Source organism: Delphinus delphis, chromosome 7 (genome assembly GCF_949987515.2).
Source record: "Delphinus delphis chromosome 7, mDelDel1.2, whole genome shotgun sequence".
Taxonomy (NCBI): Eukaryota; Metazoa; Chordata; class Mammalia; order Artiodactyla; family Delphinidae; genus Delphinus; species Delphinus delphis.
In genome coordinates this window covers 28258966-28273054 of record NC_082689.1, presented here as the reverse complement: position 1 = coordinate 28273054, position 14089 = coordinate 28258966, and the positions used below count along the sequence as shown (strand labels likewise).

The following is a 14089-nucleotide window of genomic DNA, read 5'->3' as shown; positions in this document are numbered from 1 at the left end:
ACGTTCAATTACCTTTTAAACCACTTTAAATCACTCAGGGGCCCTGACGCTAGAAGGACCATAAACAAGGAGTAAGGTGAATTCAATCCATGAGCCACCCAAGTTTGAGGTTTTTTGATGGGACAGAGGTGTGGCAATGGGAAGAACACACATTTCTGACACCAAGAAAGGGTTCATGTCCCAGCACGGCCTTCTAAGCTGAACGACCTCCAGCAAGTCAGGCTGACTCAGGATGTCTTGGCCCTTCTTATCTGCAAAATGGAAATCCTTCCAACGTCTGTCTCCATCAGTGCACCTCTCCATTAGAGAGCTGTAATGCACAAATGCAGATAATATATGTGAAATTTTTGTAAAATCTAAAACAATTACTATTCCTATAAGAAGCTTGTTGATTTCTAACCACACAACCATTTATACTCAACAAGCGCTCACAGAGGATGGACCAAGTACCCAAACACTATGTTAGGTGATGGTACGGACACAAAACACAGCTTGTGCCCTCAAAGAGCTTAATAGCTAGTGGGGAAACAATACAAAACCAAGTATAAAAAGTGCCTTAACAGAAGTATACAAAAGGTGTTATGGGAACATAAATAAGAGGTCATTACTAATCAAGGGACAATAATAAAAAGTCTTAAGTGACAGAACACAATTGAATGGCATAATAACATGCGTACAGAGATGACTTCAGTTGAAACAAACCAAAGACAAATGAAACGTACAAATAAAACCAATCAGACGTGCTCTAAAAATGATGCTGCTTCTGGCATGAAGCTGTCAACCTACAGGAATATCTCTGAAGGTCCCACCAAAGCCTGAGCTCAAAGTGAACTAACAAACAATTACACAAATGGGAGGCACAAGTGTAGAGGGCTTCCTCACAAGCTGCCCAAGTCTATCCAACCCACAGAATCTATCCGACCCACAGAAACATCCCTGGCCAGCAGAAGCATTTGCTGGGTGGCTGAGATGTCATGAGAAATGAATCCTTGCCTCACTTCCCGTTGACTTTAATTCCTTGGGTCACCGCAGCTGATTACCAGAAGGGAGAATACTCACCACTTTAACCTTCAAAGCAACAACCAGCTTATGGGTTAGCACACATTCACAAAACTGGTTCCTCTGGGCATTTAGGGTGAATGTACATGAGAAGTAGTTAACTGATTTTTTTTTCTTTCCTGGCTACACTTGAACCTGCTAAAGAATGAGGCTGGGTCTTTGTTGAATGGCACCCAGAGAGTACCAGACCCACGATAAGGTCTAAGCAGAAGGTGACTCACTTCTTATTTGAAAGGACAGACGTACCCAGGGGTGATGGGCTGCACCCACGACCCCTCCCTCCCTTTTGGACTCAATCTGTGACAATGACCTTGACCTTGGTTGGCTACCAAGCAGCCTCTTACCAATTCCGTCAGGAAACAAGCAAGCCTGCCAAAAGCAGACGAAACATTGTCTTTGACCCTCAAAGATAAGGACAAGGCAAGGTAAAACAAGAGGACGAGTCTTTGTTATTTTACTATGTACTACATGAAGGCCAGAAAACTCTCTGCCCATCACACAGGACAAAGGAAAAGTTTACTAAGTATGAAGAGGAAGAAAAGTAAGAACTACATTTTCATCCACAAATCTGGGTTTAAATTTCTTTTATTGTGGACTATTATCATTGGTACTAAATGGATTTTTACAAAACAAGACAGCAACGTGTAAACATTCTGAAGTTGAATTCTGGAGCTCTGATTGGTCTTATTTCTGTGACTGTTTTAATCTGACATCAGGATGATAGGCTTATGGTAGCTGGGACTCAAATAGTTTGCCCAGCATCAGAGACAGCTACTGTTATACTAAACTCTTCAAAAATGCCCTACAGAGGACTCCTTCAGCGTGGATGGACATATGTTAAATGTGGAATGGTGTAGTTAGTGAAATGTTTAAAAACAAAATAGAGTTCTTACAACTCCTACACCACGACCAAGATTTAAGAGTCATCACTAACATTTATTGAGCACTTCCTAAGGTCATTATGTGAAGCCCTTTATCTTCATTATGTTGTTAAATCCTCACAACAACCTTATCGGAGAGCTGCTATTATTATTACCATTTTACAGATAAGGAAATTGAGATCTAAAGAAATGCAGTACCTTGTCCAAGGTAATATGGCCAGTAAGCGAGTGGAAACAAACCTCTAAAATGCACATACTGTCCTGTATAACAATTAACAGCAAACTAATTACCCTGAGATAATACAGCTAGAATTTTACATACAAGGTGCTTTGAGTTTTAATGTCAAACTTCAGCAACTTTAATATTTATTTTTTAAATCCTTCTGTTTGTTAATCCCACAACTCAGAAAGTTAATTGCTAAATATCCAGGGAAATAGTTTATACTTAATTTACAAAAAAAAAAAATCACCTCTGTACTATTTCTGTGTCATTGTAAATTCTCTAAGGGAATAGTGGATGATAGGTGTCTGAACAAACAGAATAAAAGGCTGTTCTCTAACTAAATAGCTAACCTCAATTCTCTCAGTGACCTTGGACATATTGCTTGGAATGTCTGCAAGGGTATAGTAACTGACTCCATTTAGGCTAAACAAGTGCTTTTGCAAATGTTTACATAGTCCTAATTGCCCAAACCTTTTACTAATGTTTCCCAAAGACATCATTTTTCATTTAGCCAATAAATAGAAACACTTGTAAAAATGTTTGCTTAAAAAAAAAACAAAACCCTTGGCAAATAAGTGTTTCTGTCAAAAGAATTAAAAGGAATATTTTCAAATTAGATGTGACTATAGATAATTCAAACATGCTTTGACTAATAAGGCATGTCCAAATAAACTGCCTCCTTCTAAAACCAACTTAACTTTTTTGGGGGACAGCGGGTGGATAGGGGACAAATATCAATGTATATGGGACTCAAGCGAAATTACAAAGTTGACCCACAATCTTCAGTCTTGTTTCTTAAGTGTACTAAAATATGATATGCCCAAGTTTTATATGATCACACTACAGTGAAAATATAGACATCATATCTAACCTCTCAGTGAAAGTTAATTACTTTTGGACCACAAGATCTGGAATTAGAAGACCTGAACTGCCCATGTACTACTACTAGATGTGTGATTCCAGGCATGTCATTTGAACCTGAATTCTAGTTATTTCAATGCAGGTCAAATAAGAATCCCTGTCCTACCTTCCCCGAAGGTTGTTCTGGAATGTAAATCAAATGACATAACGTAGTGTTTTGTGAACTCAAAGGCAGGGTACAGGATGCCAATGGGGCTCATCCGGGGTCATCCGTATGGTACCAGGGAAAGGGTCACCACAGTCTCTTTGATTTCCTCCCATTATAAACCAACAAACTGGTGGAGAGAGTGGTGACAGCAGTCAGTTTAGGAAGCTCTGAGATAAGGTTTTAATTAACTCAAGGGTTCCTCCTGCACTGTTCAGGCAAAATGAGTTGCTGCACATCGGGCTTTCTGGTAGTCTTAGAGTGGAAGGATTCAGTAGTGCAAGATTCAGCGTGATTCAAAAGGAATGTCTCTTCTCAAAGAAGAAAAAACAAAGAAGTAAAATACTCCCTTGTCTCCCAAGTTCCTGTACAGGTAGGATACTCTGTCCCTCCTCCTTTCCTCTTCCAAGTTTCTTAAAGAGTTTTTTTTTTTATGCTTTCTGACTCCATTCATTCCTCCCTGCAGAAGCACTGATTCTGCCCCAGGTGAAACTGCACAGGCAGAGGTCACCAACACTTTCCTTTTGGCTAAACCCAGGAGGTTTTTCACTCCACCTCTGACTGACCTCTCAGCAGGATCTGACCTACTCAACACCCACTCTTTGCATTGCTCTCATGAAAGCACTGATGTAAGTCTCTTCTGGAATTTCTCCTTTATCTCTGGATGCTCCCTCTGGTACCCTGTATGAGCCCCCTTCCTATGCCCACATCATAATGTAGGTGTTCCTCCGTTTTCCCCATAACCTTCTTAATTAGTTCCTCTTCCACCTGGGTGATCTTCTCCATTCCCCATGGCTTCGGCAGCAGTCCATGTGACAGATGAGAAACATTGTTATCCTGAGCTCTAGACCCACATGCAACTGCCTTTCAGACATCCCCTAACTCCTAACATGCACAAAACCAAACTCCTTATCTTACCCTCAACCTGCCCCTCCTCCTGGCATTCTCCATATGGTGAAGGATATCATCATCCTTGACCCTGCTGGCTCCCTCCCCCACAAATCACTCCAAATCAGCAAGTCATGCTAATTCTACCTCTGTGAGATCTGCCAAATTTATCCATTGCTCTCCTTCTTTATGGCCTTAGTTCAGACACTACCATCCAGTTTCCTCCCTTTAGTCTTTCCCTCCACTAATCCATTCGCCACACTGCAGTCAGAGAGGGCTTTCTAAAATTAAAACCCTGTTCTCTTCTGGATAAATCATATACTCCTTAACACTGCCTATAAGAGCTCAAGTCCACTTACTTTCCTGGGCTTACCTCTTAAATCTCCATCGTCTCTACCCCGCACCCCAAAACACAAAGGCACACAACTTGGCTAATTCTCATTCAGCCTTCAGGTCTTTGCTGAGGTATCACTTCTTCCCTGACCTCCCACGTCCATTTTGAACATCCCTCTTGTGTGTTCCCATAGCACACTGATTTCCTCAATTATAATGCTTTTCACTCTGTGTAAAACTAGCCTGCTTACTTGTGTGTCTCCCTCACTAGACTGTAACTTTCATGAAGGCAAGGATTGTGCCTGTTTTCTTCAAGATTGTATTGCTGGTTCCAAGTACAAGAGGTATGTGCCAAGGCACAAAATAAGTGCTCAATTCTTACTTGTTTAATTAACAAACCAATGAATCTCTGAGGTTGGAAGAGAAGTTGTTCTGGAAAAGTTCATGGGAAAAGATCAATTAGCTAATTTCCTGGAGCATAAAAACTGCTGGTTACCTTTCCAATGTTTTCTAACCTATAATATATGTTCCTTGTTCTATGAAAATGTACATTTATAATCACATCTATAGACTACAAAGTAAAATGGATATTTAGCAATTTCCCAGTTAGATAAATGTCCACAAGTAAACTGGATAATGCAGAACAGGGCAGCTTCAGTTTGTACTGAATTATAAATTGGTTACACTAATCACGGTAACTAGACAAATAAATCTCTCCCATACTCATAAATGTGGCATATAATCGGGGAATCCAATTTAAAACACATAACTCAAATTGACAGTTAATGGGTGTATGAAAAACAAACAAAATGTTAATGAAAATAGCATGCCTGACATCTCAATACAATGGCCTCTATATTTTGACTTTGGTTTTTGCTCATAATTCATGTTGCCATTAACATTAATTACCCTCATGGACCAAATAAACTTCATACCTTACTGTCAATATGAAGGTGAACTATGTAGGCTTGTTATTGCTGTCTGGTGATACCTACAGTAGCCAATGAAACAGAGCAAACACAATGCATGGAATTTACTACTGGTGGTTATTCTTATCACACTCTCACTCATTACTCAATTCTCTGCATTAGCTTGCCCCAGAAACTCCAAGCTAGCATACAGTTCCGCTACTTATGAACCATATATAAAATCCACTCTAAAAGAAAAAGGAAAAAGAAAAAAAGCAATTCCTTTCTAGATATCCCTCCACAGGGTTTCTTTTGAAGGGTTAACACTCCCCATGAAGAAAATCAGCATTTGGCTAACAGCCAGTGGAGCAACAGACACTTTCCATACTTTTCTACAGGTGTTGGAGGAGAGTGTAAAGTGAAAATAGAAAAGGGAGCTAGTAGGAAAAAAAAGAAGGAGTAGCAGTGGTCTGGGGCTCCTGCAAACTGTCTAGAGATGGAGAATGCTAAAAATTCTGCCCAAATGGTCTAACCTTTTCAGGTTTCTATTAAAATCAGGTCTTCTGAAACCAGTAATTAACGTAGTACCCCTCTACCTGCCTGTTTCTTAAATTTGTAAATGTATGACGTGACTTCAAGTATTACGGGAAGGCTGCATACATGATTAAACTGGAATAGAGTATATTAAGTATCTGATAAGTATTCAATAAATATTAGCTTTGGATGTTTTTTAATGCAGCAGTTACCGGCCTACATCCAGTTTGGTTTTCCTAGTAATAACATGCAGAGGGCTTTTTCTTTTTCTTTTTTGCTAATGGTTATATATCCATCACAGTTCTTTGTTTTCCACTTATATAATTAACCTGAGTCCATAGCCCAAAGCCTAAAATCCATCAATCTATGAGAAAACAAAGAAAACGAAAGCTCAACCATGAGCTTCCTTTTTCTATCATTTCAGTATGATATTCAGCCATCCTTCCACCACCAAGCTTTCACTGATTACCCTTATCGAGAAATAAGTTATCCAACTTTATTTCAATCTTTCCAACCATATTTATCATATCCTATCTTCTAGTCTTTCTTTAAAACATCACTTCCTGCCATATATTAAGTTATTTATGGATTTTTATATTCTCCATTATTTGACTGGACAATGTCTTAGATTCATTGTATTCCCCACAACATAGAGTTTTAACAGCTTTTAAAATAATGTTTATTGATTATTATGGTTATAAACAATTACTATATACTTATTGTTAAACATTTTGAAAATACAGGAAGTATAAAAGGGAAAATAAACAATGCCTATTCGTCCTCCAATGAGAAAAAAGCACTGCCCCATTTTGGCTCTTTCAGTCGCTTTCCTTATGTAGGTAGATCTTTCTGGTTTTTTAAACATAGTTGAGAGTTGACTGCACATACAGTTCTCTAGCCTATCTCCCCCCATTTAGCAAAAATTGATAAATACCTTTCCACACTGTTAAAACTCTTCATAAACATCCTTTTACAAATCTGTATAAAACAATGTCTTTTGATGATAGCATAATTTATTTAAACTGTTCCCCTCTTGTTGGGCATTTAGACTATTGCCAATATCTGACTTTTCTAACCAAAGCCATATTAAGCAGTTGTGAACATTAACTTTTAAAATATTTCTCATAAGTTCCTTTGGACAGACTGCTAGGAGTGGAACTACTGGATCGAGGAGTGGACACATTTAGTGAGACTTTTCGTACATTCAGCCAATGAGTTTTTCAGAAAGCTTTCACATCTGCGCACCCCTCACAGCATCTAAGAGTGTCTGCTCTGCTACCCACTACCTGATGTGGAGAATTAGAATTTTTTTAAATCTATGTAAATTTGAGAGCTGGAAAAATGGTCCCTTGCTGTTGTTTCAATTTCATTTCTTTGATTAATGGAAAGAGAATGCATTTTCACATGACTGTTAGCCATTTAGTTTTCTCTTGTATGGGTAGTCTGTTCCTGTCATATTAGTTTTCTTTTGCCGTGTAACAAATTCCCACAAGCTTAGTACCTCAAAACAACACCCATTTCTTTTTTTTTTTTATAAATTTATTTATTTTATTTAATTTATTTTTGGCTGCATTGGGTCTTCGTTGCCGCACATGGGCTTTCTCTAGTTGCGGCGAGTCGGGGCTACTGTTCGTTGAAGAACACCCATTTCTTACTTCGCAATTCTGAAGGTCAGAGTCTGGGTGGGGTTGTATGGGTTCTCTGCTCAGGCTCTCTTTCACAAGGCAGAAATCAAGGCGTTGGCTAGGCTGTGTTCTTAACTAAAGGTTCTGGTAAAGAATCCAGTTCTGAGCTCATTCAGTTTGTTGACCCTCGGTCTGAGGTTCCAGTTTCCACACTGGGTCACCCTCAGCAATTCTAGGACTCCCGCATTTCTCAAGGCTGTCCCCATGCCTTCTCAAGTGTCACCTCCATCTTCAAAACAGCAACAGCATGTTCAGTTCTTCTCAGGCTTCAGATCTCTCTGATTTCCCCAGCCAGAGAATGCTCTCCTCTTTTACAGGCCTCTTTGATTAGATTTGGCCCACCAGCTAATTTCCCCATTTTAAATTCAACTGTGCCATATAAAGAAACATGATCAAGGAAGTGATACTGCATCATACTTACGGGTTCTGGGGATGAGGGTATGCAATCTTGGTGGAGGGGCATTTCCAGAACTGTGCTTGCCATAGGGTATTAGATGTTGTTTCTTATCATTTGTTTGTGCTCTTTATGATGTCTTAATTTCATGAATTTACCAAATAAGTGAATCTTACTGATGACTGCCAGAAGTTGCATTTTCACAATGGCAAAGACAACTAAGGATGGGGCTGCTGCGTGCTAATAACGATTCTGAACACAGTCGGCCCTCCGTACCCTTGGGTTCCACATCCGCAAATTTAACCAACCACAGAAAATATTTGGGGGAAAAAAACTCCAGAAAGCTCCAAAAAGCAAAACTTGAATTTTGCTGGGCACTGGGCAACTATTTACATAGAATTTACAATTCTTGACATAGAATTTACATTATATGAGGTATTATAAGTAATCTAGAGATGATTTAAATTATACCAGGGGATGTGCGTAGCAGAGGTTATATTCAAGCACTATGCCATTTTATAAGGGACTTGGGCATTGTTGAATTTTGGTATCTGTGGGGGGTCTTGGAAGAAATTCCCCTATGATTATATATGACTTTGCTAACATTGGTATGTTAAAAAGATTTAATTGTGGGGAAAAGTACATTACATAAAATTCACTATCTTAACTATTTTTAAGTGTACAGTTCCAAACTATTAAGTACATTCATATTGTTGTGCGACTAATCTCTAGAATGTTTCGTCTTGCAAAACGGAAACTCTATACCCATTAAACAACTCTCCATTTCGCCCCTCCCCCAGCTCCTGGCAACCACCATTTTACTTTCAATGTTGGTATATCTCTATTTTATGTATTTATTAACAAACATGTATATCGCAATTACTACATGCACTGTTCTAAGAACTTTAAAAATATTAACTCATTTAATCGTCATAACAACCCTATGAAATCAGTACCATTATTATTTCCATACTACAGATTAAGAAATATAGCAAATAAACTGCCCAAGGTTACACAATAGGAAGTGACCAAGCAGGAATTCAAACCCAGAATGGCTTTATAGTTCTTGCTATGAACCATTACATTGCGAAAATACTCACTGAAAGACAAACTCATCAGGCATTAATATTATCTACTTGATGTGCATGACTTTAAAACACTTTTCTATGAGCAATTTAATCTAATATTCTTCTAGTAACTAAAAGTTAGACTATGTGACCAAGGTGACACATGCCTACTGACCTTTTAGCCCAATTTTGGTTAAGGCATTTGTTTTTGAAGTTAATGAAACAAAATTTGCCTTATATCTTAAGGTTTGCCAATTATAATTTGTGTGGTATTTTATAATAAAGTATCTTATGAATGAATACAAATCATAATTCACTATGACTACTGAAATTATAATACTAAAGGAAAAAAACCCAGGTATTTCTCTTTTCCAAGAAGACAAAAACTTCCAAATTAGTTTACAACAGCATAGCTCAATCTCAGTTTAACCTAGTAAATTCAAATCTGTCCTGCTTTGCAAGCTATAACTCTAGACCAGTCTCAATTTGTCATTCATTTGTATATCTCAGTAGCAACACTTTATTTGAGGAGTGGGTCTGAAATGTCCTTATCTCGACCTTTTAGCTTAGTAATCCTTTCATGGAAGACCAAATCATGCTTGTCATCAGTCACATAGTGTCATTTACTGTATATTAAAAATGAACAAGGTCAACAGATGGAACAGTCGTTGTAGTCTGAAAGCCCCAGTTAGATGTGAGTTAAAAGCTCTGCTGAGGCTTGGTTTCTAAGACCCAGGAGGGGCGGCGGGGTACTAAAAACAACACACAGAACGGGATCAGCTATTTCAACTGCTTTCTACTTATATACCTGATTCATAAAAATAAACAGACAACGCATCATACAGTCTCCCCTCACCTATTATCCACTGCACTGCTGTGCAGTTTCCAGGATGAAATAGAAACCAGAGCATGGAAGAAACAGCAAAATCACCGCTACGCCAGGGAGCTTCTCGGATACTCACAATGCTGTCATCCCCACACCCTTCCCGCAGTGGCCAGTCCGGCAGCACAGAAGCAGGCAGATGCTCACCTGGCCTCCGGCTACTTCTCCCCCTTCATCTGCGGGGCCTGCAGCCTACTTCTGGCTGTGGTTCGGCTTTGGCAGCCAGCTCTCCTCCGGTCACGGCCCGTTCGGCCACCGACCATTCCGGCCCGGCTCTCTGTTTACAAGCGCTTCTTGCGGTCCCACACTTAAATGCTTCCTTCCAGCAGCTCAGGAAGCGAGACTCGGACACACAAGGTTCCAGGCCGCAAGGACTCGTCTTTCCTGCCTTAGGGACCCAGCGCCACTCAGGGCCTGACCGCACCCTCCCGGCCTCCTTATCTCTTTGTTTTCTTACGCACAGTTTTCATCACACACTTTTTGAAAACAATGGTATGTGCCGCAGAGTCTCCTCACTGCTCCTCCCAACGCACAGATGGATGTTTGCAATTGGAAAATTTCACTTGAAACATGCCAGGGACCAGACTTGTTATTTAGCAGCTCCCTTGGCTAAGAGAATTAGAAAGAGAAGTTCTTTCTGAAAATAGAACTATTAGAACCTAGAGATTGCTTCACATTTCAGGTTTGGAGCTGCGATGAAAATCAATTTTCACTCCCCTTTCATGGTGTAGCCAGCAGGTTGAAAGAGGATGGTTTTGAGAGGAGGTCTTAACCCCCATTCGGATTCCCAGCAAAACAGAAAGTGTGTGTGTGTGTGTGTGTGTGTGTGTGTGTGTGTGTGTGTGTACGCGCACTGGTGGGCAACCTGAGTTCTCCTTTGTGAGACACTCCAACCCAACCCACAGTGACTTTGGCCACGTTGTAAGAGGATAGGGTGGTCTTGATCTCGGAGAGACAGCAGTGAGTGGTCCTAAAGAGAGATCCTAGTTCCCTGCCCAGGAATTGAACCTGGGTAGCCTGGATGAAAACCAGGAATCCTAGCCAATAGACGTTAGGAGTGGCGGGCAGGGAGGGGAGGAGGGCTGTGCGCAACTTTTTGCTAAGATGGATCCCACTGCAGAAGCCTGTGGGTGTATGTCCACACTTATTATGGGGTGGCGCCCCCTCCCTTTTTGACCCTCAAGGAGCCTTTCTGCACATACGCAAACAGGGAAGTTTTCCTTGACCTCAGGAGTGGTAGTCTTATCTCTTTACTTTAGCAGAGCTCAGCTTCTGCCACTACCTTTGCCCTTGGAGTGAGAACAAAGTTTCAATTTTACTCCACTTGACAAACACCAGCTGTCCAGCCCAAGCGCCCATCTGTCTCCTACCTCAGTCTGGCTGGAAGACCTTCCTTGAAGTCTCCTGCTTTATTCTCCATCATAGCACACTTAGCCATTTTCTCAATTTATAATTACCCATTTTTAAAATTTACCTGTTCTACTGGCTTCTCCACTCCCACTCCAGCCTCACCTATAAACTCCCTGAGGGCAGAAACCACCACATAATAAGCACAAAGCACAGTGTGTAATGTATATATGTTTGAATGAATGAATGAAGAAATGGACACACACAAAAAAATTGTCAAAGGAGGCCAGAGAAACAGCATGATAAGATTCGAAAAATCTGATTCCTGCACTCCCTTAAAGATTAATAAGAGAATCTTTAACCATTGAATTTTTTAAAATATCTCTTTTGGTTGATGTTTAGAGTTTAAATGTTTGTTTGAAAACTTATACTGCAATTCGAGATACATCTCTTGTTCCTTAAACATGCAGTGTTCTCTTTTGCCTCAGGACTTTTGACACTGGGTTTCCTCTGATGAGAGCTGTCACCCCTGCCCCATCCCTTTAGCCTGGCCAACTTCTTGCTTTTTAAGAAGCAAGTGGCATCACACCTCTCCTGGAAATCTCTGACAGAGAAACCGGATCCTTTAAACATGCCCAGAGGAACTCACATGTTCCTCTATAAATGCACTCATCACATTGTGCCAAATTCATCTATATACTCATTAGTCTTCCCAGGCCACTGATTCTCAAACTTCAGCATGTAACAGAATCTTCTAGAATAGTGCTTCTCAAACTTTAATGTGTGGGGATCCTGTTAAAATGCAGATCATGATTCAAAAGGTCTATGGTGGGGCCTTTGCACCTCTAGTGAGCTCCCAGGTGATGCCACATTTTGAGAGTCAAGGCTCTTGGATGCATGTTAAAAATGCAAATTCTTGGGTCATGCACCCAGTCTGGGGGGGGGGGGCGGCCCGAGAGTGGGGGGAGATTGCCAATTATAGGAGAAATTGACATCAGGTTGGCTCATGGGTTACCAGAGAAACCAGCAGAGGGGCACGCCCCTCACCACCCCTGGGATCAGAACAATCACCAGCTGGGACCTGGGGCAGGTGCACAGGAAGGTCAGTCATGTGAGCAGGGTGTAGGTGCAGCAGGCACTGGTCGAGCAGAGGGTATACAGAGAGCAAGAGAACAGCTATCTTGAGTGGCCCGACCAGACACCTGTAGATTCTCATTCTGGAGGTCTACAAAAAGTCCTGAATTCTGTTATTTTAGCAAGTGCCTCAAAGTGCTCCTTATTGGACTATTCTTTGAGAAAAACTATACCAGTCTATGAAGTTGGAGGGCAGGGCCAATGCTTTGTGATTTATTTCCCACCATGCATTAAGCACAGGGTCTGGCACATTAAATGCCTTAAACAGCCACATTTACAGAATGACTGGATTTACTCATTATCACTAATATAGATTCTCAGTGCGATCCCAGAAAAGGGCTGAAAAGTCAAAGGCTGAGAACGATCTCAGCTGGGCAGTTGCTGGCTCTCAGGCCTCCATTTGGTCAGCAGGGGTCATTTTGCTCCTCTGAATTTAAATATTTAAATTCACATCTCTATTCAAAAGCCCCAGCTGCTTTTTTTTTTTATATATAGACTTTTATTTTGTAGAGAATGAGCAGAGAAGTACAGAGTTCCCAGATACCTGCTGCCCCAAAACACGCACAACCTCTCCCACTATCAACATCTTGCACTACGGTAATACATTTGTTACAGCTGATGACCCTATCTTGACACATCATTATTACCCCACATAGGTATACATAGGGCCACCTATGTATACCTTCTAGACCTTGCAGTTATACTGCCAATTAAATCCCTGTTTGCTAAAGGTGGTTTGCGTTGGTCTCTGTCATTTGCAACTGAAAGCATGCTAATACTCCACCATTCCAGACTTATCTCCAGAATACTTCTTTTCTCCCACTCTATACTCCAGACTTACATTTTTTTACCACTCCTGGATACTCTTCCATTCATTCCCATTATCCTGCTTTAGGATCCCCCATTATATCCCCTCTGCATCCCCTGAAGGGCAGGGAGCTTGCCTTATTCATCTTTGTATTCTCCACACCACTTACGGTACCTAGGAAATGATCTTAATAAATGTGCATTAAAACAAAGTGAAATACCAAATGACATGTAAGGAGATTTTATTATTGTATCTCTTCATTAAAATTTTTTCAACTTAGCTTTCCTTTATAAAATAATGGTCAAGTCCAGATTCAATAAAGCAATACTGTCTTCCAAGAAATAAAACAAAAGTTGCATCAAAAAATATTTTAAACTTAATCAGAAAATGTTGGTGCTATTTATAGCCTAGAATTTGCAAGCCAAGTATACCTCACCCCGTGTGCACAGATATGCCCAGGTAAAGATGATTGGGATACTCACTGAGAGCAATATCATAATATTTGTTTGTCTCATTAGGTAAATTAAAAGCGTTTGAGATGTAGAATACTAAAGTCATAAATGGAGCAGCTTAAAAGTACAACTGAGCTTGCTATTCAGCTGGGAGGCACCCGCAAAGGCATCCCATTGCTGAAATATTGAAACAGTTGCATACAAGCTGGTAACTAGCTTCTGTCCCTACGCTTCCTAAGTGTCCCAAATCGCTTTCCAAGGAATTCCCTCCTCACCCATCCTAAGATTCAACACCCAAAGGATTGATACCTGACCCTTCTCTTGCATGAGAGGCAGGGTTCTTTCTGATTAGCCAATGATCAGGCCATATAGGTTTTTGAGTCTTTTGCTATCACTTCTACAAGTAGGCAAACAGAAAAAAATAGTG

The 14089-nt window shown here is 40.4% G+C and overlaps 1 protein-coding gene across 3 annotated transcripts in view; it reads right to left on the bottom strand.

Moving 5' to 3' along the window:
* PLEKHM3 (pleckstrin homology domain containing M3) overlaps window positions 1–10189 on the bottom strand; it is a 183259-nt gene extending 173070 nt beyond the window's left edge. For 2 of the 3 annotated variants that reach the window (XM_060016202.1, XM_060016204.1), the window contains exon 1: window positions 10069–10189. The gene's annotated coding sequence lies outside the window, so the exon portion shown is untranslated. Of the gene's footprint in view, window positions 1–9894 lie in introns of all 3 variants that reach the window. The other variant, XM_060016203.1, reaches the window with a different exon arrangement.
* Window positions 10190–14089: the final 3900 nt, after the last annotated feature.